Raw genomic sequence first — 23,239 nt, 5'->3', positions numbered from 1 at the left:
GTCTTCTCCTTTCTAGAAAGTCCCAGCTCTCTCAGCCTCTCCTCATATCGCTCTCTACAACAACCTGAAAGGAGGTTGTAGATAGGCGGGGTTGGTCTCTTCTCCCAAGTCACAGCTGATAGGACAAGAGGAAGTGGCCTCAAGTTGTGTGAGGAGAGGTTCAGATTAGATGTTAGGAAATTTTTTTGCACTGAAAGGGTTATTAAGGATTGGAATGGGCTGCCCAGGGAAGTGGTTGGGGCACCATCCCCGGAGGTATTCAGAAGATGGGTTGACATAGAGTTAAGTGACATGGTTTAGTGATGGTTTTTAATTAGAGTTAGGTTGATGGTTGGACTAGATAATCTTAAAGGTCCCTTCCAACCTAGACAATTCTATGATTCTATGATTCTATATGGTCCAATCCCTTAACTTCCTTTGTGTCCCTTTGCGCTACTTGCTCCAGTATGTCCATGTTTCTCCTGTACTGGGGAGCCCAGAACTAGACCCAGAACTCCAGATATGTCTCACCAGTGCTGAGCAAAGGGGAAAGATCACCTCCCTCAACCTGTAGGCAACGCTCCTTCTAAGACTGTTGGCCTTCTTTGCCATGAAGGTGCATTCCTGGCTCATGTTGACTTGTGACCTGAGCAGAATGCTCAGGGTCTTTTCTGCAAAGCTTCTTTCCATCTGATGGGCCCCCAGCCTGTGCCGGTACACGATGTTATTCCCTCGATGTGAAGGGCTTTGCTTTTTCTTTGCTGAACATCATAAAATTCTGGTCAACTCATTTTTCCAGCCTCTCAAGGTCACTGCCAACATGAACCTAGGTTTATAATTTGCTTTTCAGGTACTCTTAATATATAATGAAGCAAGTTCATGATCTTATATTAAAAAACAATCTATATTCACTACGAAGACCGTAATTTAATTTTTGTTTGAACTAGAGCTGCTCTTTTAGAGAAGTATTCAAATGTAATTGTCATTTTCCAGTAATAAGTGAAAACAAACAAAAGTCTTTCTCTCCTCCTAGGCTTTAACCCTTGACATCAGTGTGAAAACTCCCATTTCATTTTTTGCTAAGTAAGTATCTAACTTGGACTTGCAGTTGGCGGAATTTAATCTTTTAGACTGGAAAACTGTGTATTCTCTGACTTGAATTTTCCATATGGGAACTCTAGTCTACGTTCAACTTTATTTTTCTTTAAGTCTCCTAAAAATTTGGTGAGTTCCCTGTAGCTACCATGATAAGATGTATCTCCTCACTCATGTCATCATTCTCAGTTGTCTGAGGTGTCTCTCAGCTCTCTTGCACTGTTGAAAGTAGATCACCATGCCATGTCCTGGTACTAAAATTCAGTAGTAATAGAGGTAGGGTTTGTTTGCCTAAGTGTAGGTGCCTAGTGAAAACTGAGATGCCCAAGTGTATCTTGCCTAGCTTCTAGTTGCCACCCCAAACGGGTCTTCATCTCTGGTAGGTCCTTTGTCACATCTGTGCAATGTGTTCAGGTGTTTTTGGTACTGAACAGCACTTCATATAGCACTAGACACCTGTTCAGGCATCTGAGTCTTACACACAGTGTCCCTACACACAGCTCATCAGTTAATGTATACATCCACTCTATCATGTTAATCTCTTGATCATAATATTGCATGAGAAATGATGTTCATCTAAATATTTATCTCTGTTTTTTTCCAGAGTCATTTCTTCCTAGGGTAGCAGCTGTTATCCTGCTTGTCCTACAGTCTTATTCTTTTTCTTGGCTTTGGTTGTACATTTCAGTTGGTGCTGAAATTTCCACTTTACTGAGCAAATTAGAATACCCCCAAACCATGTTCTCATTATGTTTCCAATTTTCTCAGTCTTTGAATATCAGAAAGCTGTATAATAATATAAGAAAATTGTCTTCATGTTGTCTTCCAAAGGCTAGAAGGATGTAATTCTTAAAAATGTCCCTTTAAAGTGATTTAGTCCTTATGATTATAGGTAGAGACATACCAATCAACCTTCTAATGAAAGGCATACTTTTTTCATATCATTCAGTCTCCTAAATGTTTTAGTGCAGTATAACATTTCAGATGCCTTACAGAAATCTAAATATGTCAACATCGTGTGTAATCTCAGAGTATTTCATTTTCTGTTCTGCATTTAGAAGAATTATAGAGCTCCCTGTTTACTGTACGTTTTGTCCTTTGGCTTCGATTTTGTATGTACTTAAAGAAAGGTACATCAGCATTAAGACTGTCAGTCTGATGCAGTCATACAAATGCGAACGATTTATTTAAATGAAAGGAAAAGTGGATTTTATCCTGGCTGATGCTAATGGGCCAGTACATCTTCATGAATCATAAAAGAACAAAGTGCCCTCGTCTATACAAACATTTAGCTAAAGTCTAGTAGGATGGCACCCTGAGGGTAGCTTGAGGACAAGGAGAAAATGGTGACTGAAGGAGAAAGAGCAGCCAAATGCAGTTCGAGCTGCACCATCCCACTGCTTACTGTCCCAGGGCGGGAACTTGAAGATGACTCAGAAATCATACAAACCTCCAGGAAAGATATCCGTGTTTGAGATCAATCTCAAGATTCCTGCTAGGAGGAGGAAGCAGAGGACTATCTCTTTCTGCTTGGCAGTGCTGACTTTTGGTTCCTGTGGGCTCAGCAGAAGGTGCAGGATAGTTTTGAGCTGAGGGAATATTTTTCTGTCTTTCCCTGGCATGCTCTGTGGGATGGTGGGGACACATCAGTGGAAGGGAACTGGGGCATATTGTCAAGTGGGAATTTGTGCTACACTCGTTGTAGGAGATGGCTCATTACTGTTCAACTCACCCCCTCTGCCAATATTTCTTATCTACCAAAGACTTAATGTTAAACTCTTAAACTCATTTTAATTTTGTTACACCATCATGTGAATACTGCTCAAGGGTGTCATTTCATGAAATTCCCAAACTGTAAAAAAATCCCGAAAAATCCAAAACAAAAAAAAAAGGTCCCAAATTCCAAAATCATTACAAGCAGAAACAATATACATTTTATAGAAAATATTCACCGCAGGTCTCATTTTCAAGTGCGGTAGTGTTTGGTTATCTTTGCATGACTAACACCCCCATCTAGATGTCCCAAAACAGGCACTTAAAACTGATGAGAAACACATATTTTTCCATTAGAACTCTAAGTCCATTTATGTGATGATTAATTCTATCCTAAATTTTATGATGAAATTTTGATAGTAAAATAAAATGTAAAGGTAATTTCACATACAAATATATGCCCATTTTTTTACACATATCCATTCAAATGCATCTATTTTTATATAGTCAAGTATATGTTCAATACGGAACATTTTACTGCATTTCTCCCATTCAGTTAAGTTGTTCTGTAATGAAACAATAGCTCTATTTTACCCTATTATCTGGGTACAAATATCTGGTGGGAGTAGGGAAAGGATCCACATAACTGATGCTACAGTACTGTTGGATGAGGGAAGCATGAAGAGAAAAGATGCACAGCCCCTCCAACAGCATCCAGCTGTTCTTTTCCTCTCAGTGTTAAAATTGCGGTAGTTCTTATAGCCAGATTATTACCTTAAAAATGTTTCCAGAATATCTTATTCAGTTAAGTAGGTGTTTTTCTTTAGTCCTACTGTACAATCAGCCTGCATGAGTAACTGTCTAAGAATGTTTACAGGACATTTAATCAGCAGGAGATACTTACATTTACGGAGGTAATAGGAAATCCCCTGTGGCTTTGTACCCAATTTAGTCATCTTTAAAGCTTAGTATATTTACTGTTGCAGCTGGGAACTGGTACTGTCAAAAGATTCTCAGGGTAGAAAGAAAATTCAGCACCTCATCTGCCTGAAGTGAAATTTCCCAGGTTTCAGGAAGATCTAACTGTTCTGCTAGATCAGGGAATTATGGTCCTTGTGCCTTGAAAATTTTAAGTAGAAATTCATTCCTGAAAACATAAAAAAGACCCCAGAAAACTTGAGGATTATTTTTCTTTATGAATGGAGAGTAATAAAAAGAGTGATCTTTAATAATTAAGTATTCAGTATGGAACCTACATTCTCAACACATGGAGAAAGAAGTGCCCCCAAATCTTAAGAAACGAACATCAACACTGAAAAAAGATTGGAAAGACCTCCTTGCTATATCTTTCAAATCATACCAGATCAGGGCCGGCATAGCCAGCTGCCACCCATCAGTACCACATACCATACTCAGTCCCTGGCTCTTCTGTCTCATATTCTGAAGCTCTACTTATTCTACCCTGATATAGATGAGAAACATGTACCTGAAAGCATTAATCAAATTGAAAAAAATAATTTATATTCTCTGGGATTAGCCAGCATATTTTGCCTACTCATTTTCTTCCAGCTCGTGTTGGAATTAATTCCTTTTCGGAGAAAATGGGAGCTAAAATGTTGTTCTCAACTTTTGATTAAAGTGTGAGATATCATATAAGGTTTTATATGAAAATAAATTAGGAAAGGTGTTGTAGCATTACATAATGTCACAGGAACTGATGCAATGCAACAAGGCACAGTCTGAACCATATTATTCCTGACATTTAAGCAGATTTTGTCCTATTGTTCTTTTAATTTTTGCACTACTAAGCCCAGATGCTTTGGACTGAACATTTCCCTTGATGCTCTGGGGCAGCGCCATAGCCTTCATTGCTATTTTTGCTTGCCAGCAGATTCCATCTCTGGTGATATATCACATTTTGTTTGACAGAATGAAGAAGAGACCAGATTGCTTGGTAAAACTAAGAAATGGAGAAAATTGTCCATTTTACCAACTTTAAAAAAAAAATATTAGCAAAGTACTTAAAGCACAAAGACGGCTGGTGTCACTCCTGAGAAACTTAATGGTAAACCCTTGTTTAAGTGTCTGTTAGATAAAACCTCCCGCGCTATCAATAGTGGCAAAAGGGAGCAGGTGAAGAAACAACTTAGTGAAGCTGTTCACAACATAGAGCAAAAATTGCAGGATCAACTAGTGGGAAAAAGGCCATCTAGTATTCTCCATATCTAAAGCCAGATTGCGTCATTAAAAGCAGATATATCTGTGGAGTTCTTCTGCCTTGATCTTATATCGGAGAAAAGAAATATTCACGACTAAGAATCATAAAATAGGGGATCAAGAAAAATAAAAGCTGATCCTCATTAAACAAGGATATAGGGCTCAGTTCCTGAATGTAGCTTAACTAAGTTTCAATTCATCATACAGAAAACAAATGGGAAGCAGAAACTTTGAAAAAGTCAGCCAAAGCAGTAAGTTATCAGAAAACCAATTCTGACATATGGCATCTCCATTTCCAAAAAGGACTAGAAAGTTATCCATTACAAATTAGCTCTCTCACAGATGTCTCAAAGGGAACAGCTATAATGATCATGATGCTTAAAAATAATTAATTCTTTTGCAAGCTCCTGACTTCTGGATTGAAGCCTCCTTTCACATGCCCTGGCCCTGAGATTGGCTTCTAACCAAGTTCTGGAGAAATTCAGAGCATCTTAATGGCTGTTTTGAATTCTGCCAGTGTAGAGGCCGGGATTGTTTGATGTAACTTTACATCTACAGTGCAGATAACATTCTTGTGGATTAGTTAAGCTCCGTATACCCTGAAACCAAAATGGCTTATCCACACTAGTTGTTATGTTGTATGTACCTGGGTTGGTTTTTTTTTCATGAAAACTTACATTTTGTGGTCATAGTCCTAGACTACAGACATGTATATCACAAAAGCTGCTAGAGTGGGCACAAGCAGGTGTTCCCCTTCTTGTGACCGGTCTCTGTGAAGCTTTGGCAGGACCATGCTGCCCTGGTTATCTATCTTTGGCTGCAGGGCTTCCTAACGTTACGTCAGCTTGGGCAAGAGATGCTCAAGTCTGTCTGGAAAACACCCTGTACACACTCTCCCTGACTCTAAAAAGGCTGCCCCAAGATGAGCCATGGTATAAGCTACAGCAGAGTCAAGGGTGTTCCTTACTTAAGCAGGGAAGCAATTAGGGATGAGACTATTACCTCTCCTTTGAAGAGGTGAACGATATTCCTTATAAAGCATATATAGCCCTGTTTTTTGTGATGCAAAGAAAGAGTGGAACAGAGCAGAGACAGGAAACTCTAAAAGTCACCCTACAGCCAGCTTTTCATTATGCAATGCTGCAGTGCTTGTGCCGTAAGGGTGAGTGAGCAATCTTCTAGATGAAAATCAGCTGTAAAGAACAAAATGCCAGCACAATCTTCTGATGGTTGGTTTTCAGTGCTCCCTCTTTTTGCATTTCTGCCCTTATAAATAATCTATGCTTAATCAGTGTACTGCTGGGCTTATTGTTAGAGATGAACATGAGACCAGAGAAGCAGGGGAGGAGTTAACTGCTGTGCCACTACTGCACTTGGTTGCAGGTTTCCTAGCCAAGGGTTTTCTTTCATGGATTTAACTGATGTGATAAGACACACCTGTCAAACCTTTGAAAGGTGACTGGTGACTTTGTGTACTGCCCTGGGAAGGCAGCAATTTAGAGTGATGAACTCTGAGAAACAAAATTCTTTCAAGGTCTCCAACTGCGCATGCAAAAAGACTGAGGTACCCATTTGAATTTCTTTGAAAATAAAAATACATATTATTAGAACTATGATTTAATCATAATATGGCTGATTTCTAGGCACTACACAGATTTGCTTACCTCCAAACTGCTTTTTTCCTCTTTCCAGGATGTACCTCTGTAAAACGAGAGTGTTGTCTGACTTCCTTACCTCAGTTTGTACTGTATTATCCTGCCTGAATGCACCGAGAACCATACTGTGCAAACTCTCTGGGTATGAAATAGCATCAGATACAGAGCAAATAGCTTGCAAAGAACTCCTGTAACTATGGCTGAAACCAGCTGGATTTCTCATACCTGAAATTATGAAAGTTGAGATGGATAGCTTACTTTTTCTGTGGTTAAGATTGGGATGGAGAAGGACAAGACCAAAGCAGGTTTTGGATGCGATCCTACGGGCATGATCTATGAACTGCCTGACAATATCTCTTGGGGTAGCGGATGCATCTCCTGGATGCCTGCTCATATTAAAGTTTCTTTGATCAAATGTTTTGTAGGTAATTTTCTGGAAAAGGCCAAGCCTAGATGTTTGGAATCAGAAATACTTTTTTTTTTTTCTTCCCTCAAAATATTGACAATAGACTTATGTTTCTAGTCCAGTATCCCTGCATTTGTTGGAATAGTCAGTGGGCAAGTACCTAGCAGCTTTTAGGGGAGCTGTGATCCAGCGATCCTTTCCCAATGCTGTGTTCCCCCTCACTACCTATACATCAAGATGTGCTATGGGTATATGCAGAGTTCTCCCTGTGGAGTTTTCAGGAGCAGAATGTAGCCCTTCCCATCTGCCTACATGAGGGAACAAGGGAGGGATCTAGTCTGAAATTTTCAGAGACTCCTGGTTTACTTGGTGGTTTAGTGGGTTTCTGGTTTTGGTTGTTTTTTGTTGTTTTTTTTTTTTAAGAGGTCAAATGATAAAAATCTGGTATGTTTTGCTGAAAAGTCAACTCTGGCAAATTATTATTTTAAAGAAACACCTTTTGAATAAGTTTTCCTTTTTTTGTTTGTATTAAATTAATACTATTGTTAAACATATGCCAATTGTGAAGAATGGAGTGGTGTATGCAATGTGTTTGCCTTATGTTAGCATCTGCTCAGTGATAGATGTGATTCATGTCTTCTCTGGGCCAGAAGAGTGAAAGTCGGTGTGCTGACTGGATTACATTTGTACCTGTCTAGACATGCCTACCTGGAGACCAACAAGATATGGTGCTGTCTTGGTGATAACAGAGACTGTCAAAACTGGACATTAACTTCTTAAAGACTGGCAGCCAAGGGGGACAGAGCACATGCAAATGCTGTGACTAGAGTTCCAAACCAAGGACCAAGGTGTCTGGACATTTTGCAAGGAAGGTGATTGCCTGGTGCAGGGAATGGAGGAATCCTGGGGGTGGTGAGGCAGAGAACTGAGTAATGCTGCCAGTGGGGAAGTGTGTGCATATTTTGTTTTCTTCATTTAAAGCAAAAGGGACTTCTAATAACTAATACCTTGTTTTTAAAGGTTATTGCAGACCTGCCTTGTGCCCTGGCTGCAGAAGATGTCAGACTGCACCACAGCTGCTGAAAGAGTCGGTGTGAAACCTAAAGAAGCCCACAGTAGGAGCCTTGTTTAGGACAGGAGTCCGGGTTGAGCAATAAACAGTCACATACTGAGTAAAAGCTGGAGGTGATTTTGCTCCTTGAAGCTGGTGCCAAACTAAAACATTTTGTTTTCACTTCTTGAAATGTCTCTATCAGCCCCCAAATTGTTATGAAAGTTACAGGGAGTTTCTAGAAGCTTTATTTCCATTCTGGAGTGGAAGGAACTTTGAAATAATGGGAATGAATCAATTCCACCTCATCCTTCATCACTGAAAGTATTGTTCTGCATGGGCACCTTGGGTGACCATCTTTCATTTTATGAAAGAGTGGCTCATAGTAATGGCCTTGAGGAGGCTTGCGGAGTAGAAAAGATATGATCTGTTAATCACTGTTACCTAGTTCCATTCTTGTGCCATGTTAGATCCAAACAGTGAGTTGTCAGAAGGGTAAGAATCAATTTTAAGCAGTAAAATACATCAAACTGTGTAGTCTGATAAATTGTTCCAGTACAGATGAATGCCTTTTTTTGTTTTGTTTTGTTTAAGCAGCTGTCAAGTGCACAGCAAGCAAGATAAATCCTACCGTTGTCTGTGTGTTTTGATCAGCACATCTGCAAGACTAACATCTGCTATTGCGTTTTTGTACTTGCATGATATTTTGCATCCAGGTCACAAGAAAATTTTAAAATAGAAAATGATAATTCAAAATACATAATACTTAAGGAAAATTTAGTGTATGTTAAAAATAAAAATTACATTTTTCCTTATATTGAAAAGTGAAAAGGGAGAAGAAATCTTATGCTTGTATTGCAAACTTCTTTACCCACTCCTAAGAGCAGGTGTGCACCCCTCTATGGGCTTCATGTAGCTTTTAATTTTTTCTTGTTAAAAAACATTTTACTAAGCCGGAGCATTTAGGAGCTGACTGGAACAAACTGGTCATGCAGTGGCAGTAAAAAGAAATCTGTAGGCAGATGTTTGCTGAGTAAAACTACTCAAGACACAGGAAGGAAGAAAAGACGCACAAAATTGTAGTTATTTTCTGCCATTTGAGGCTGCATCCAGCTCTGACTGTTTGCAATGTGCATGGCTGTACACACAAGCAATAGGAATTGCACCTCAACCTTAGTAAGCGTAGTTAGGCACCAAGTCAAAGTTAGTTTCTAGGCTCCCTCTACAGTCAATGGAGAAAAATAGTTACCTATCGCAGGCAGGTTCCCCTGCTTTTCTTGAACATGTATTTTACAGAATTCAAGGTGACTTGTTACAGATTTGTGAGCAATGAAGTGAATGGTCTGTGTACTTGAGCACTTTAACAGAAAAGGTAGGAGCATGGAAATGACCATCTCGGCTTTTTCTTTTTCCATTCATCACTTAACATTTATCCATGTGTATTGAATAGAAAAAAAAAAAAACAACCCTAAATATTTCTAGGTCTCTGTGAGGATGTCTTCTATTGTCTATGACAAAAGGAGACCTTTGGCAGTTTCAGCAATGCAAGATTTTTAAGTTGGGTAATGTTTCTTCTTATAAATAAATTCTATGGCGTAATAAAAATTCATATATAATTTTTGAATTATTTAATTTAAAGCCATCAAATTAAGCTAAATTCATCCTAATCCACAACTTCAACGGAGGTCTGTCATTTAAGATTTTTTTTTATCCTCAGTTGTCATTAGCATGGGACAACTTACATCCTTTATGGTGCTGTCTTATCCACTGCACTAACTGTCATACATGGAGAATATACCAGGCTTCCATAAGTTTCATTCCTCATAACCCTCTGCAGATTTAGCAAGTCTGTTTCAGTCACTTTCTTAAGCTATTCCTGGCTGTGACCTCATCTCTGTTGAATGATGAGGTTTTGTTCTGTTTTTCTTTTTTGTTTAATTATTTTTTTTCAGAAGGGACACTGCTTAAATCATTCTTTCCTCTTGTTAAGGAGTATGTTGTAGAAGGAGATCTTCAAGGAGACCTGAGTGCTATATTCATACAATAGACAAGAACAAGTTGTTCCAGTGACAAATACAAAAGATGAACGTTAGGATAACCTTTGTGATAAAGACTCTGTGTGAATTTAAATAAGAACTAAAAAAGAAAGGTCAGACTAAAGGCAATGAGATAAATTTTCTCATGTCAAAACATACAAAATTGATTCTCCTTTGGAGATCTAAATTAATTTGGATATTGCACATGCAGTAACCAACTGCAAAAAGAGGGATGGGGAAAGAGGCTGCTTCTGTCCTCTAAAATTAATACTGTCAAAGTCAAGGTGTGACCAGCTGTAAGTAGCTCCTGAGTTAGTAGTCACCCCTCCTAAGTCCAAGTGCTAAGCTCTACCAGCAGACACTGATTAATGCTAACAGAAAATGGACCTTATTAACTGTTAACAGACAATCCAAGTAAGTAACAGCTACAGCACTCCAGATTTTGTCTCTGATAAGTAGCACAGAACTAGAGCTCTTGCAGCATACTTTTCTTAGCGCTGCATACCAAACAAAAGTTAATAAGTAATCGTGAAACAGAGCTTTGCTTTCACAGGGTGCAGTGATTAATGCTCCATTGCATTGTCCCACCACAGGCACTGTGTTTTAATTAAAAATGTCATGCTACAGTGGCACTTAAAAACACACGGGTTTTAAGCTACTCTGGCTTGTTCCATACTCCTTAAATTAACAGAACAATAAAACCCCACCATTATCAGGCTGAGACTGGCATATTTCTGCATTCAGCTTTGAAAGGGCAATTTTTCTTGACATTGTGAATACTGGATCCCAGCTTCATTGTTAGTGCCAAATCTTCTGACAGAGCAAAGGTGGGAGTTAAGCTCATACATCAAGGACACTACAGTTTCTTGGTGAGATCCCCAAACTGTAAAATACCCAAGAAAGCAGAACTGCGTTTCTTCTCCCATTTAAGTTTTGTTTTTACCTCAGAGAAGGTATAAAAGTCGAAAGACTAAGTTCTTCAAAATGGTAGAGAGTAAAAATTAAGCACAGAATTTTGTTTTCAATGCCTCAAGCTAGGAATAACTATTGCAGGAATAATTTGAGCATCACATTGAAATCCATATAGAAAATGCATTGTATTAATAAGTAAAGACAAAGGATTAAATGATACCGTACCATAAAATAAAAATCATAGGAGCATGTGGGAATATGGAAACCACATTGGTATTTTAAGTGCCTGCGTGAAAACTCTATGATGCCTAGTGGAAAGCACCTTGAATTTTACTCAATACCACCAGCAGCCAGGCTCAGTTTTTACACTACTATGCACTCATTTTTCTGAAAGTTTACACATCCAGACAGGCAGGTTTGCTCTTCTCCTCCTCTTCCACACACCCCCCCACAGTGTGTGGAAGAGTCAGGACAAAAACCTGTTGGGGGAAACCTGAAGTGAGACCACAACAATCTGCAAATCAAAACCAAGCCAGGCTCCTCAGGCCTCCAGGTTGATATGGGAACCCTAAGCCGCTTTAATAATTAAGGATATTATTTTCTGGGAAGGTGGCTGATACCAGTGCTGTTTATAATTTAGCTTTTTCAGGGGCATTAACACAACAGAGGTGATCTGTGTATAAGGTTGTAAAAACAGTAAGCTCTTTACACCTGCAACAGAAATGCTACAGTGGCATAAATAGATATTAGATAAATAAATAGATAATATATAACTCTCCTCTTCCCAGTAGGGGCACTTTGGATGCTTTGTTCTGCTGTTGAATATCTTTCCATACTTTTCCCTCGTCTTCTCACACCTCTAAGGTGAAAAAGCTTTCTGTGCCCAAAAGCAGTCTTCTCCACACCACCAAGATGTCTCTACTTGGGTGGCTGAATAAATCGTGCAGGCCCCTGCCTGGCTGACGAACAGCACAGCACTGCAGGCAGAGTCCAAATTGTCTATTTGCTAAGGACTCCCATAATAGCGCAATTTTCTAATAAATTAGGTATGCATAAGCTTTACTTACGCAGATTCGCCCAGATCCCTGCGCCTACTCTCTGTCTTCTTGACCAACTGGAGACAAGTCTGGTAAAAGCTATTTTGAAACAGCTCGTCTGAAGGAGCTATATTTGATTCTCCTCTGAATCCCCTTCTTCCCACAGATCTCCTGGCATACCCAGGCAGATTATGGCTCCATTACCTTGCTTGTGCCCCAAGTTGGTCAGGATGACTCTACTTAGGACCAGCTCTAGCATGGGGCCAGCGTGTTCCCTCAACCTAGACTTTCCCAGCCTGGAGACTGCAACAGGGACCCCAGCTGATGGGGCTGCCCCGAGGTTCCTCTGGTTGCACCAACATGACTGCTTGTTGAGCACCTTGTCAATGAACTGGTCTGTGTGAATGTGTTTCTGGTCAGCCCAGATGTTGTTGAATGATCCTCAGAAGTTCCCCACAAAAGGTGACATGAGTACAGCTCAGGGAGCTGCCTGGAGAAGGACAGAACATCCCACCCGGATGCAGTCCTGAGTAACATGCTCTGACAAGCTCTAGGCAATCCTGCTTCAGCAGGGGAGTTGGACTAGATGATCTCTATGGTCCCTTCCAACTCTAAAAATTCAGTGAAATTCAGTGAAATTCAAACAGCTAGGGGTGAGGTGGGCTGGGGGAAGAGCTCCCTGAACCAGCCGTGCAGCTGAGGAGTGTCAGGAAACTACCATGCCGATGGTAGAGAGGTTACATTGCCATCAGCCATCCTGGCTGCCACAGCTTCAGCTCTCCTAGCCCAGAAGTGGCTGCTTTGCTGTTTGCTAATGCCTGTTGCCTTTCTGCCTGTGGGCTGATGGAAACACCCAAGTAGCGCGTATGCCGACATCGGCTGAATGCAAATACATGTGCATTGACTTTCCAAATGCCATTTCTAGCATCACGTACATGGAAATAATTTTAGCTTTCTAAAAATGTATTTCATTTAGATTTTTTATCTGCCTTAACATTAGTATTTTCGATACAAATCTCTGGTAAGGTCATCAGGTGCCCCAGTTTCATGAATGTCCCGTTTTCTTAATGACAATCGCAGAGATGGTAAGATGCCCTAGTTTTTAAAACTGTCAGAGAGCCTTCTGCTGCCTTGGGTGCATAATTATTAAGCCTTTGTGAAAGAGAAAAAGAGGATTGTCACAGGAAGGAGAGACATTTTAAAGTGACAGCAAAGGAAAATAATAATTTTGGTTTCCTATTGAAAGTGCATCAAGCTCTCCCTGATCATTTACTGTTATGTTTTTCTGCCATGGCAGGTTGCTCATATTCATAAATATTTCATCCAAAATTCAGATTTAAATGAAGTGTAATTTTATTCACTGTCAAGAGGTGTAGTTACAGCTGTCAATAAAGCTATCAAAATTTATTTCACCTGATGTTTTTTCCCTAATGCTACTGTAGAAACTGAAACCAGCTCACCAATCCAATACGTCTTTTGTTTTGCAACCAAAATCCTTTGCTAATATTTTTTTTATTCAAATTAGTAGCTCATTTATATCACACTTACATGCTAAGCCGAAGTATTGCGTTTTCTTCCCTAATTTCATCTAAAAGGTGAGTGAATCTGAAGTGGTAAGTGAATGGTGCCAAGGGAAGTGATTGATGGTGTCAGCCCCCATTTTCTGTAGCTGGCTCCTGGACTGACTGCTGAAAGTCCCACCTCCAGATGTGGGCTTCAGTACCTTCCAGCCCACAGTCAAGCTCACAGACATTAAAAACAAAGGGATGTCAAGAAGAAAACAAGAGTTAAGAATAAGGACTGCAATCTGTTTTGGAAACAGCAACAAGCCCTACTTAGTAGTGGTTGGATTTAAATACCTTTTTAGGTGAGTAAGTGCTTCTGTTCAAATGTCTTAATCAGAGCTATAAAGCAAGACATTTAAGCCAAATAAGGAAGGTAACATCTGGCATTCAAAAACTCAAGTGTCCTTGAAATTTTATACAACATCATGCCTCATTCCTCTCTTTGCCCTTTTTCTCTGTATTTGTTTAACACTTTCCCTGCCAGTCAAGGACAACAGTTATTAGTTTTGTGGATTCCTCAGTGAATCCCTTAAGTCAGTTCTTTCAAATTGGTGTGCTTTCACTGTCTCCACATGTATTGAGGTAATAAAGCAAAATTCAGTCCCCTTCTGCCAAAGCTATGCTTTTATATCACTCTTGATCAATTCAAAGCCCAACAGTGAAAGCAATATTGAACAAAATCCTGCTGTTCCTTTTTAAAAAAAAAATTATTAGAGAACACACTGATGACGATGCAAACTCTTGAAATCCATACTATGCTATAATTCCATGCTTAAATAAAACTGCATGGCATTAGTATCTTTCATTTGTGCATCTTATTTCTAATTTTCAGCTCACAACTGGACCTTCATGTCCGTTCTACAGAGTCAAGCACTTTGAATTTTTTCTAAAGGGAGCTTGATTAGATCCTCACATTGCAAAACAGATACTTGTCCAGGAACCTGCAAACAGAGCATAAGCTCTATAGTTGTGTTTCTTTAGATATAAAAGAAAAAAACAGATCACACCATGGCTCTTGCCCTGAAAGGGAACAGTGGTGTGCTGCTAGTACCCATTATAGCACTCTCTGTATAGGCTGTTTCATTAAAACCTTTCATCCTCCTAAAGGAGGTGGGGAAATCAAATCTAAGAGATAAAGCGCCCACAATAACTGTTCACAATTTAGCTCCCAAACGGGACCTAACATGATTAAAATAATAAGCATCGCACTGTGCTCAACAGCACTTCAATGAGTGTAACTAGGATATAAAACATTAAACATGTCTCCAATGCAAAACATTTTAAATTAAAATGGCAACAGCAAGTCTGGGAGAGCGTTAAAGTGTCAGCTAAACTGTTCTCAGCGTCTAAGTGGGCTGCTAAAGATGGGAAAGGTTTACTGACATAACCAAGGACAGGCCAAAAAACTCAGAGAAAGGAGAAGAGATAAAACAGCATCATCATCATGGCACAGTGTAAACCTGCAGGGTGTTTGCATCTTGAACTTTCAGTAGGGATCTTGGGTCTCCATCTCAGAGGAGATAAAGTAGAAGCAGGAAGGATTCAGTGAAGGCAACAAGAATGGCCAAAGGAGGGGAGTAGTTTTAAAAGAGGAATGACTAAATAGACTAAGGGCTTACCAGATGGAAAAAAGAAATAATCGAGGGAGACACAGCACAGGTAATACACTGTCCGATGTGAACATCAACAGGGAATGGATTTTCCCTGTCTCTTTCAGTGCCAGAAGCAAGGGGGATCTAACTAAACTAGCAAGTGGCAGATTTAAAATAAGAAAAAGGAGACTGGTTTTTACATGTTGCATATGTAAATCGTGAATTTTACAGCTGGATGTGGTGGAGTTAAAAGTTTGCATGAGGTCAAGAAGCAGTTGGGCAAATCAAGGGGACAAAAAATGCATTAGTAACTACAAAGGCAAAGACTGTGTCCCTGCTCAGTAAGTCTCCAAGCCATAAGTTGCAGAAGAATAGAAGAGTATTTTTACAAAGTATTTCTGAGCATGTTAATATTGCTAAATAACTGCTACTGTTAAAATTTTATACTGCTTTTATGTCACCAGCCCTCCTGGGCACTGCTGGGAGACACAGGGCTAGCTAGACTTTTCTTGGCCTAACCCTTCTCACAATTTTGTGTTGAATACATTAAAAATTGAACTAGAAATACGTAAAAATGAAGTCTATAGTTTAAAATATGGGGAAGATACACTAGGAGATGTTTTGGTGTTGTTTAAATTATATCCCACTGTGGATCTTTGTGAAACTGATCTTTTATGGTTTCAATCATCCTGGGGGCAGCAAAAATATACAACTCTTTTGCAGTCAGTAAGTGCTGTAAATAATTTTCCCTGGATGACTGGCTCTCTGGAACATCCACTATTGCCTTTGACAATTCACTGGTCTCTTTGGGAGAAGAAATAATTTCTGATGTACTAAGCTTTGCCTGTTAAAAAGGGCTCCCATGGTTTTCTATCATATGTCAATTTTAACTTCTCTGGCAAACCAAAAATCTTTTGATTAACAGCAAAATCATCCATAATACATGGAATATGCTGTGGTACATACCAAGAAATACTTGTTCTGTAAAGTCATCTTGAATAATACTATTTCAGCAGATTAATTTGGTCTCTCTGGTTACAGAAAAATAGTATGTGTCATGTGGAAATGCAAATGTGGCCACTGTCATCAGGTTACATTAGTGTGATATAATGACGATAGGCTTTGCAGCCCACACACCAGACCTGTAATGACAAGCAATCTCCAACTATTTTATGTTGTCATTTTGAGAATGGAGATATAAATTTTAAAGGTCTCAGTGTTACCTGAACTTAAATAGAAATCTATTTTCTGTAGCAGAATTTATTCTTCTGATTTATGGCATAGATTCAGGCCTCTGGGCCTTTCAAAACACCTGAATGTATTTCTTTACATTGCACTTCAAACTATGTAGCTGCGTTGCCTGTAGCTACATAAGGTTCAGGTTGATTTTTATAAATTTTCTTGCTTTCTAGAATAGGAATGGTCAGATTAATAGCATCTGAAACAGGTTAAGTTACCGCATTTCTGTACTGAACTAATCTATACCTGGCCACAACATAATCTTTATTCAGTCAATAAACTAGACTAGTTCTGTATTTTCCTTGATTACTTTATTTTTATTTTGCTTTTACTACTGTTATGATTAAAATTCCCTGGAAGCAAGAAATTTGTGCCACTCATTTGTGCCCAGATTAAAGACAGAAGTAATGTGAAAAAAAATAGTTTCTCCTTGAGTTGCAAAGTGCATTTTTCTTTTACAGTTCATACTTCATAAAGACACATTTTCACTATCTGCATTAGGCATTTCTGAAGATGTGAGAGATTCAGTACTTTTCCTTTTAATAATTAAATATACCAATATCAGGAACCAAGTAGAGAAGATGATGACGGGATATTATGATATTACCTTTATCGTAATTTTTTAGATTAGAGGTATTTGAGGCAATCCAGAAAGTTTCTGACTTTGGCAATCAATGTAAGCAGTTAGCTAGAGAATAATTTTCACTCTGTAAAAATATCATTGAGAATAACTATCTAAAAAAAAAATCCCTGAACTTCTGCTGAAGCATAAAAAATACAGCCGTCTTCAGAAATTAAATCAACTTTTGCTTCATTGAATTGGAATTCATTGTTAATCTCAGTGGGATCTGGACTGCAAACATAACCTCTGTAAATCTAATATCAGACTTCTTGAAGACAAGGATGTTTAGCATACTGGGTAATTTTTCTGACATGCACCTATTTGTCTGTTTTTGTTTGTCTTGCTCTTGATGTCTGTTCCCATTCTTCTTGCTTGTGAATCTTCGATACGCAGTACGGTCTGTACTTGGCAACTGCTAGCAAATTATAATGTCTCACATTTTAATGAAGTGTAGCATTTATAGAAAGAGATGGACAAAGCCACAAGGAATAAGATGAGTGTGTTGAGAGCAAACTGGCTGGTAGGTGTGACTGTGCCCCCTCCAGCAGATAATGGAGCCTTTAAAGCTCAGAAGATTAGTAGGGGTCTGCTGGATGGGATACCTGGGTACCAAGGAGCTCAAAGGGACAATGAATGTTACTCAGCAAGTCATTGGCCACCAGAAAGCGGAGGCAAAGGTTGCATGGGAAGTCTGTAGGGTCCATCATCTCCCATTGCTAAGAAAAAAATAAGGGTGTTTTAGGATCTGGCTCTAAACTGTCACCAAACCATGAGGATTCTCCCATGGCACTCCTCTGAAAAGTTGAGGTGTCTGTCCCAGACCCCTCTGCAGCTGTGCTTCTTCAAAGAGGTGTCCTTGGAGGTGTCTTACTTCTGCAGTAGATTCATAATCTTCATACTACAGTGGTGGTTGGCAGAAGACTTGCACACCAAGTCTGTGCCTTAAAATCCCAAGCAGAAGCACTGCCTGGGCTCTGTTTAGGTACAAAAGTCTTAAGATTTGTGATCCTGTGGAGAGAGCTCCAGACCCAGGGAAAAGGTATTTTAGTACTGCACATGCACCAGATGCATTTCAAAGTTCATTATAAAAACCACAAAATGTCTGCATTTTTTAGGAAAATATCCATGTCACCCACTTGATGAAGTTTGGCTGGAATGAATTGCCCTTTTAACAGGATGTGTTCCTCTGGGGACATGCTGCCTCAGTGTGATTCCCCAGACTTCAGATGGGTTGCAAAGGCACAGGGTCAGCTCTCCCAAGGGAGAACATCTTGGGTAGAAGGTGAGCAATCCTGTAAGAGATCCTCAAGACTCAGCAACCCCGTGAGGAAAGTGTGACCTGAATTTTAACCTTCATGTTGGATTATCTATAGATATACAAAACAATCTATCTGTAGTTCTTTTAAAACAGCCAGCTCAATCTAAGTGCATTGCCATAGTATCAGTTAAGGCAAGTGGACAACAGCCTTCACTTTGCCTGGAAGTTGAGAGATGCCTGTTGAACTGTTGTGGCCTGTGATGGGCCAAGGAATTAGCAGTTCTGTGTGTTGCCAGCTTTCCTCCCATGGCTGAAAGTGATTTCTGGTGCTTATCAAGCAAGCTCTGTGCAGCAGTTATCCCAGGGATGTAATGAGGGATTCTTGTTTATTGTTACACGGCGCTCTGAAGACGGAGGGCTGAATTCCTCCTCTGCCATAAAGGAGCTCAGCCTCATCATCTGTACATCTTGGTGGTAAAAATACCTGGATTACTGAGGAGTACTACAGGTATGCTATATTTAAAGGTTTTTCCCCATTTCATGGAGTTTGAGGGGATGATTCAAGTTACAATTCACTGCAGTGAGATTTTCCACACACGTTATTTGTTTTGGTTTGAAGTATATAAAGTGAGTAAGCAGCTGTCTGAATTTTGACATATCAGAATTTTTTCTGCCTCCTTTGATAAGGATACCTGGTATGACCCTCTAACTAGCCTATCAAACATTTGTCTGCTTGCCCAGTAGTTTCTGCACAAAACCCCCAAAGGCTTCTCTATCTACCTTTCAACGTGCTTGTCACATTTCTAAAACCTGGGTCATTCCTATAGAGAATGGTTTGCAACATTAGGACTGAAAAACAAGAGAAGTGAAAGCAAATGGGTGGCAAGGCTGTCTCCCTGATGGGCTCCACTGAGAGCAGGAATGCGATGTCTAATGGGAAAGTACTATTAGGATGCTATGGTCAATGAAAGTACCTGGAAAACAACAAAATCAGTGCCCATTCATTTTAAACACTTATTATTCTTCATCACAGGCTTTGCTAATTATTGCTTTCAGCAGTAAAGCCGCAGACATCTTGTAATAGCATATATTTTTAACACTGCTTGTGGGAGACACACAAATAAAGCCTGCAATCTGCTAATGGAGTTTATATCCTGGATTTCCTTTGTGACTTTATGATGTAGCTCAGTAGGAACACAGAACTAGTTGCTCTTCTTCCTCCTCTCTCCTCCCCGTGCCCCTCTCCTCCCCTGCTTTTGTTACTATAGTAGGCAAAACAAATGCAACAGTTGGAAAAGTAACTACATTTTAAATAAAAGAATGCATTTAATAAAGATGAAAGTAGTTTCTGGAAAAGACATTTAAATCATGGTAATATCAGGAACTGAAGCATTTTCCACCTTGGTTCCTATGACAATTTTGGATATGAATCAGCTGATGAATTAAGATGGAGAACTGAAAACCACTGTCCTAGTTAAATGTAGTAAAACCTATTTCTTAGGATCCAAATGGCAAATGGACTGCTATTCATAGAGCTTGGCAAATCTTTTACCCAAAAGAGCCCTTAGACATGACAAATGTGAGGGATGCAAGTTTCCTGAAAGAAACCTAATCTGATCCAGTCAGCAGCTGTAGTCCCTTCCAGCTGATGGAGTGGTATAATGAAAGCAGTTTTACTTGTCAAAGGGGGATACCAGGAATTCTTTTCTTTAGGAGAATTTTCCTCCCATATGACTGCCTACTTGGCTGCAGGACCATGAAAGTAGAGGAGAGTGTATGCTTGGAGCTGGCTACGTTCAGGCAGTCTAACCAATGCAATGAACCTCTATAAATCAGACAGGAACCTCTAATTTATGCCAAGGGATGTTCTAGTATCTAAAGTCAACACCAAGTGAAGACTAAAATCATTTAAAGCTTCTCTGCTCTGGATCTGACACGCCAGGTGAAGTCAGTCCTTGGGTAGATCCTTTGCAATAGTAATCACAGAATCACAGAATCACAGAATCTTCTAGGTTGGAAGGGACCTTAAAGATCATCTTGTCCAACCGTCAACCTAACTGACAAAAATAGACACCCACACAACAAACAAGGAGCATCATCACTAAAACATAATAACTTGAAATGCATTTCTTTTTATCAGTATTAAAATTACTTTGCAAAGGTAATATACTATTCATTTGTGCCTTTTTGCTGAACTCATAGCTGAACAAAAAGCTACAGAAATGAATCAATCTAAACTCATGAAGGATCAATAATGCTCCTGTATTCATCATGCTATTTTGAATTTATCTATGATCAGGGCCAAACTCATGAGCACGTGGGAAAAAACAGATCAGTTAGAGTACCATTCATAGGTATCTTAGAATGAAAGAATGAGACATAGGAGACACATTTGAGGTTTTCTACAGCCACACAGTACTCTTCCTGATGTTAATAGTGAATTTCTATACTAAGAATTACCATGTATGCAATTATTTAATTTTAGAACTGTAATTCCAATTAGTGTTTTGAGAGAGAGCGCTCTGCTGGACTTAATCCTGTTTTCCACCTTATGCTTGAGTGTGTTACTTTTCTGTAATTTACTGTGGGGCTTTTCCCCCCTGCCCAGGAAATCAGTGTTGTTGAACAGACTTGATAAAAGAACTTATTTTATTGATAGCATATGGACTCTGCTTCACTAGAGCCTGCATGCCCTCCTTTTTAGCTTGTTCTTTGGGCTTAGGGTAGGATTTAATGACAGCTTCCCAATACCTCCCAATACCCAATACCTCCTCCTGAGAGGAGCTTTTTGAGACGACAGAGCCAGGTTCCTCATGATGCAGCATGGCAGGAGGGGAAGAGACAATGGGCAGAGACTGAAACAAGAGAGGTTCAGATGAGATACAAAAGGAAACCTTTCCCCCATGAGCAGTACAGCAGGTTGTCCTTGAGAGGTTGTGCCATCTCCATCCTTGGAAGATTTCAAGCAATGACTGGACCAAGCCCTCAGAGGCCTGGCATGAGTGTAGAGCTGGACCAGCTTCAGATAGGGAGTTGGATTAGAGACCTCCTGAGGTCCCTTCCAGCCTAAATTATCCCACAGGGAGAGAAGGCCATGCTGTTGCCTCACTGGGTTGCGAACATGGGTTATGCACCCATTCAGGAAGGACAGGGATGGCCATTGTGGGGGCTTCCATCCCCATGTTGCAGTGTGACTCCTTCTGTAGAGCTCTGTACTGCATGAGAGGTCTGAGCGGGACTGGAGGTCATTGCAGTGAGCTGCAGTGTTTGGATGCAATTCCCTGTGAGTCCCAGTGGGCAGATAATGTTAGGAGACAATCTTTCACAGAATGAACTGGGCCCGGGGCAGGGGGGAGCGGGGCGGGGGGAAATGAGGAAGGAATCAAACAGAGGAAAAAAAGAGGAAACAGGACAAAGGTCCTATATTGGAAAAGTGCTTTCTTAATGTCTTGCCTCCATAGCTCTCTTTTTCAAAGGAAAATTCACATCTTGTACACAGACCTTTTGTTCCTCGTGTTTCAAAACATGAACATCTAAAAAACCCTCACTGTCATTCAGTTCTCTACTTCTAGAAATGTCCTTTAATGTATATCAGATGAAATTCTTCTTCCACTAAAGTAAGTGGAAACATTTCCCCTTACTTCAGGAGTCAGAACAGCACCTTTGAGCTCTTGCAACAAAAGCAAATAAGGCACATTCATAGTTTGGCCACAGACAATTTGACAGCTTAGAGCAGCATCTTCAGCATTCACACTTGAAGCTACTAATGGCAAAGTAGGAAACATCTGTAGAAAAAAAGCTTTATTTGTGGTCTCTTTTCCTTCACCAAATTAGACACATGACAAGTAACTGTGAATTTTTGCCAAAACCACATTTTCATAAAAAGAATGTTACCAGCCCCAAATAATATTTTAAATTGTGTCTTGTTTTGGTAAATCTAAAAAGTACTTTTTTCAATTTTGTAATATCACTTAAAATTCTATTAAACATTTTTTTTATTTTGCTACATTGTGTCATGGAAGCATCACTCTGGTGGTGCAACCAAATAGTGGGGCACTGCAACATGAATAGAAACTACTTTGACTTACGAGGGAAAATCAAATATTCAAAGATTTATTACATAACTGTTACCTTTGTTTTAATATCATATTACAATGTCACTCACTATTGAAATCATGATCAATTTGACATTCTCTGACCCCAAATCTCAGCATTTTTAAATGAAAAGAATTTCCCAAATAATGCTTGTGAATATCATTCTTGTAGGAGTTTTTGAAGTGTTATTTGGTTTCTGAATGAGAAAAAAAATAATCCAGCAAAATAGAAATTCTGAGGGTCTATCATCACTGGTCTTGAGAATGTTGCTTAAAATACCTTTACGCTTTTTATGTAAATGGAAATGACACTGTTGGCATTAAAGCTGCTTCTTTATCTCAGAATAGTGTAGTGGAAGAGAGACCAATAAGCCTTGAAAAGAGCCTTGCAATTGTTTGTAATAAATGCAGGAAATGTGAGGGGAATGGAAGTTGTTCCGCTCTGTGCCTTAATAGCAGAAGTCCTCTTTATCCATAACCTTTTTTTTTGTGTAGTTAGTAATTAGCAGTTTATTATGCTGAAAACGAATTGCTTCTTTCTGACTTTAACCAGTCTAATTAAACCCAGTCATTAATGTAAAGACTTTGTATGAAAGAGACGCTTCATACCTGATCAAACAATTATTTTGGAAGGTGCTGATCCTCTTATTACTATTCAGGATATTTTTCGGTTGATTGGAAATGTGGCAATGGCACAGCATATTAACAGAGTAATGGAGATGAATGGCTATGAAGTTTAAAATGATATTTCTGCTCTGTTGCTTCGAT

The sequence above is a fragment of the Calidris pugnax genome, unplaced genomic scaffold (assembly GCF_001431845.1).
Source record: "Calidris pugnax isolate Ruff unplaced genomic scaffold, ASM143184v1 scaffold188, whole genome shotgun sequence".
Classification (NCBI taxonomy): domain Eukaryota; kingdom Metazoa; phylum Chordata; class Aves; order Charadriiformes; family Scolopacidae; genus Calidris; species Calidris pugnax.
Note: the sequence above shows the minus strand (reverse complement) of the source record.